The sequence below is a fragment of the Octodon degus genome, unplaced genomic scaffold (genome assembly GCF_000260255.1).
Source record: "Octodon degus isolate 3935 unplaced genomic scaffold, OctDeg1.0 scaffold00058, whole genome shotgun sequence".
In the NCBI taxonomy this organism is placed as follows: Eukaryota; Metazoa; Chordata; class Mammalia; order Rodentia; family Octodontidae; genus Octodon; species Octodon degus.
In genome coordinates, this window is record NW_004524634.1 from 1206370 (window position 1) to 1211288 (window position 4919).

The 4919-nt window shown below is 40.7% G+C and overlaps 1 pseudogene; it reads left to right on the plus strand.

The window, feature by feature from the left end:
• Window positions 1-85: 85 nt before the first annotated feature.
• LOC101579842 lies at window positions 86-672 on the plus strand (annotated as a pseudogene).
• The last annotated feature ends 4247 nt before the right edge of the window (window positions 673-4919 follow it).

Genomic DNA, 4919 nt, shown 5'->3' on the forward strand with positions numbered 1-4919 from the left:
AAAAAAAAAAAAAAAGAAGAAGAAGAAGAAGAAGAATAGATGCAGTCTCAGTGTGAAGGCAGCTGGGCTGGCTGTCTTGGCTAAGATGAGGCTTCTGCTGCTGCTCCTGGTGGCTGCATCCGCAGCACTCCGCAGTGAGGCTTCGGCCAACCTGGGCAGCATGCCCAGCAAGAGACTGAAGATGCAGTACTCCACGGGGCCACTGCTCAAGTTCCAGATTTGTGTGTCCTGAGGTTATAGGCGGGTGTTTGAGGAGTACATGAGGGTTATTAGCCAGCAGTACCCAGACATACAAGTTGAAGGAGAGATTACCTCCTTTAACCACTTTATAGACACATAGCATCTTTCCTGTCAATCTTCAAACTAGTATTAATAGTCTTAATAATCATTGGCAAGGATCCCTTTGCTTTCTTTGGCATGCAAGCTCCTAGCATCTGGCAGTGGGGCCAAGAAAATAAGGTCTATGCCCGTATGATGGTTTTCTTCTTGAGCAACATGATTGAGACCCAGTGTATGTCAACAGGTGCATTTGAGATAACTTTAAATGATGTACCTGTGTGGTCTAAGCTGGAGTCTGGTCATCTTCCGTCCACGCAACAACTTGTTCAAACTCTTGACAACAAACTGAAGCTCAATGTGCATATGGATTCAATCCCACATCATCGATCGTAGCCCATCTATCAGCACTGAAAACTCTTTTACATGAAGGAATTTTTGCAAGAGCAGTGTGACTGACATTATTAAGGCCTGTACTGAAGACAGCAAGCTGTTAGTACAGACCAGATGCTTTCTGATAGCCTCGCTATACCTTTTGGAAAACCTCAATGCAAGATAGCTTTTCAGTGCTGCACACTTTGGAATTCTGCACATTCGTGGAGTGCACTAACACTGTACATCTCTTCCCCACCCCAATTCATTATTTTTTTTTAAATGTAGGCATTATTACTACTTACATCTTTCTCAGTCATATTTGAAAAAGTAGAAATTGAGTTACAAATTTTTTTCCTCAAGATGTCTTTTAAAACTGTTTGGGGGGTGCTGGGGAGATGGCTCAGTGGTCTAAAGCACCTACTTAGAACAAGCTAAGCTAAACAAAGCACAGGGACCGGGGTTCAATCCCCCAGCACCACATGCCAGCCAGCCCCGCCCCCTGGTGGGCTGAGCTGGTCACACACACACACACACACACACACACACACAAATAATAAAATGTAAAAAATTAAAAATTAAAAAAAAAAGTTTAAAAAAAAAAACTGTTAGGGGGCTGGGGAGATAGCTCAGTAGGATAAGCACTTGACGGGCAAACGCCAGGATCTGAGTTCAATCGCCAGTTCCGCAAAAAAAAAAACAAAACTGTTGTGCTTTTTAAAATTAATTAATTTTTAAAAATAGTTTAAAGTCAATCTTTTGGGGAATAAGCTGAAGTTCCCAAATACTTTATAAAGTTGATCAGACATCTCTCATTTGGCCATGTTCGATTTACAGTTTTTAAAATATTGCTGGTTATGAACAGTGCATTATCTAAGATTATTGGGTAGGTGCAATATGCAGGGCACTCTACCAGTTTGTGTGTATGTGTGTGTGATATCAGAGAACTAGTACAAAACCAACTGCATTTTAAATCCTATTGTGTAATTCAAGTGTCTTGCCTTGACCAATCTAATGAATTGAATTAACTGGACCTTTATACTTAACTAAATAAAAAAACTAAGTAGATGTCAGTTAAAAAAAAAAAGAAGAAGAATAGCCAGTGTTAGAATACATGCTACCTATGTTGTTGAAATGTAAACTTCTCTTCATTACTTTAAATCTTTAATAAAAGTTAGCTACACACAGGAGAAAGAGCTCTAAACTAGACTGATTGTTATACATGAGTTCCCAGGAATGGGAAGAAATCTGACTTTCTATAATCTGTAGAATGACACTGAGCAAAACTCAAAGAGGGATCCCCGCTTACTAATGGGTTAATATATTCAACCCTTAAAACATTTTAAAATGATTGTGAAGTTCAACAGACTTAGGAAAGCAGCCCCAAGGGGAGGAGAAAATTACTCAGCTTGCTCAAAAAACAAGCATAGGATTGTATGTCCCTTTCCTCTCCACCTGCATGCTCCCAAAAGGGTCTTCTGGCCCCTGTTCCACCTAAAGAATAGACTCACTTCTTCATGAAAATTTTCTCTTTATTTTTTTCTCACGAAAATTTTCTTTCAAGGTTTTAGCCTTCAGATACTTCATTTCTAGGACTTCCATTTTATTTAGTCTGAGTATCAGCTTAACGTTTCATTGTTCTTTTTTTTTTTTTTTTTTTTTTTTTCTTGCGGAACCGGGGATTGAACTCAGGCCCCTGCACTTGCCAGAGAAGCGCTTATTCACTGAGCCATCTCCCCAGCCCCCCTTATTGTCCTTAATTTTTTTTCTTTTCCAATAACTTTATTGTAGAATTCAATTATAAATTCCTTACAGATCTTTAAAAGAGGGGATGGGAATGAACCACATCCTAAACATCTTGCATTATATAAGAGACTGTAAAATTTCTGGTAGGGAAAGATTTGGATATACAAAAGTAACTTAACAAATGATTCTAATGATGACATTCTTAAGTCAAGGAACAAAGATGGAAGAGGAGGTCTAGAACAGGGAGAAGTCTATGGCCACATCACTCTGAATATGCCTAATCTAGTCTGGAACATGCATAAGAAGATAGATTGATAAAGGAATACAAATTGGCATGGGACATGTTGACTATAAAATGCCTTAGTGCCATCCAGGTTCCAATGACAAAATAGTGCTTGGATACCGTAAGGATTTTCTATTTTTGGTACCAGCACTCAAATCCAAGACCTCGTGCTCACCAGGCAGGTGCTGTGCCACTGTGCTATATCCCAGCCTTTGCTACTATAAGGAACAACAACAACAAAAGCCTAGTAAATGTATTTGAAAGTATTTGAGGCCAGGTGTGGTGGCACATGCCTATAATCCTAGCACTTGAGAGATTGAAGCAGGAGGATTGTCATGAGTTGAGGCCAGTCAGGGGTATAGTGAGTTCAAGGCCAGCCTGAAGTACAATAGCAAGACCCTATCTCAAAATAAATATACAAATAAATAACAAAAAAATAAATTTAAAAACTATCTGAAAGGTCTGACCAAAGAGCTCAGCAGATTAAAGAGTCAGCAGATTAAAGCACCTGCAAGCATGCTGAGGCAGGGGCCGGGGGTTCAATCCCCAGGCCTGCTGTGTTGGCCCTGACCTTGGGGCACACTGAGATGGCAACTGAGACCGGGCATGGTGGCACGTGCCTGTAATCCCAGCTCTTGGAAGGCTGTAAACAGGTGGATCACTACAAGTCCAATCTAGTAGTGAGATCCTAAACACTCTATAGACCCTTCCCTAAAAACAAACAACAACAAAAAAACTATCTGAGCACAGATCTGTAAGTGAATCCATCACTCAGGAGGCTGAGGGAGAAGGATCACAAGTGAAGACCATCCTGGGGTACATAGTGACTTCAAAACCAGCTTGAACTACACACTAAGACCCTGTCTCTCTGAATACAAACAACAAGTTGGATGTGATGATGCACTCCTCTAATCCCAGCACTTGGGAGACTGAGGCAGGAGGACTTCCATGATTTTGAGGCTAGCCTAGATTACAAAATGAGTTCAAAGCCAGATTAAACTACATAGCAAGACCCTGTCTCAAAAAAAAAAAAAAAAAAAAAAAAGCAAAAAAAAAACCCCAAAGAGTATTTGAGATATTAATGGTAGATGAAAAAAATAAAAAAATAAAAAATAAAAAATAAATGGTAGATGAAGTCATAAGCAAATGGCATAACCCAGGGATAGTAAGAGATGAAACGGAGGCAGGGCCAACAATAGGATCTTAGAAATAGCCTTATTCAGAAAGACTAAAAAGGGGAAAACAAGTCTTCTGTAGTTACAAACCAGGTGAAACTCAGTAAATACCTGGAGAATGACCAACTAGCCAATGAGCTCTATTTAGATCTCTAAATGTTCAAGTTCTCTTTCTACCTTCCTGTGAGTTAGGCTACTCCCTGATCTTGACAGTTAAAACTGTGGTCTTAAAACAAGCATGGTAGTGCGTACTTGTTGCGCCAGTTACTTGGGAGGCTGAAGCAGGAGGACCTCATGTTTGAGGCACTTAAGAAACACAGGAAGAGCTGAGCATGACGATACACGCCTATAATCCCAGAGAGGCTGAAGCTGGAAGATCACCAGAAGTTTGAGGCCAGCCTTGGCTACATAGCAGTTCAAGGCCAGCCTGAACTACGAGATTTTGTCTCAAAAAAACCAAACCACACAATAAGGTCTTGTCTCTCATTAAACAAAACCAAACCATGGTCATCCAGAGAAAATGGCAGAAATGGAAAACACCACAGGCCAAAGCCCCAAGGCCTCTTCTTTACCCCTTTGTGTAGAAGATGCTGCCTGGTAGATGTTCAAACATCATACCTAAGGCTTGGGTCAAAATTGTTGCTATCTAGTTTGTTTTATGATTAACTCAGTCAGCTGAGTTGAGAATAGCCAACAATTGGCAGTAAAGATACAAACGTCAGAGTCTCAAAAGGATCTAGTAATTTCCTAATCAGCAATACCAAAGATGTCTATTTCATGTCTTTTCCTACCTCTGTCTACTATGAATATTACTCAGAAGTAGTAACTGGCTTCCTCTTTGGTTACCAGCTATACCATCTACCACTCCTACCTTGCTCGCCCATCTCAGATTTAAATGGACACCCACCTGCGACACTGCCCTGGCCACACAGTGGGAGTTCATCTCAAGTCAAGGGCTGAAAATACTATTGCAGGGGCTGGTGAGATGGCTCAGTGGTCTAAAGCACCTACTTAGAACAAGCTTAGCAAAGCACAGGGACCGCAGTTCAATCCCCCAGTACCACATG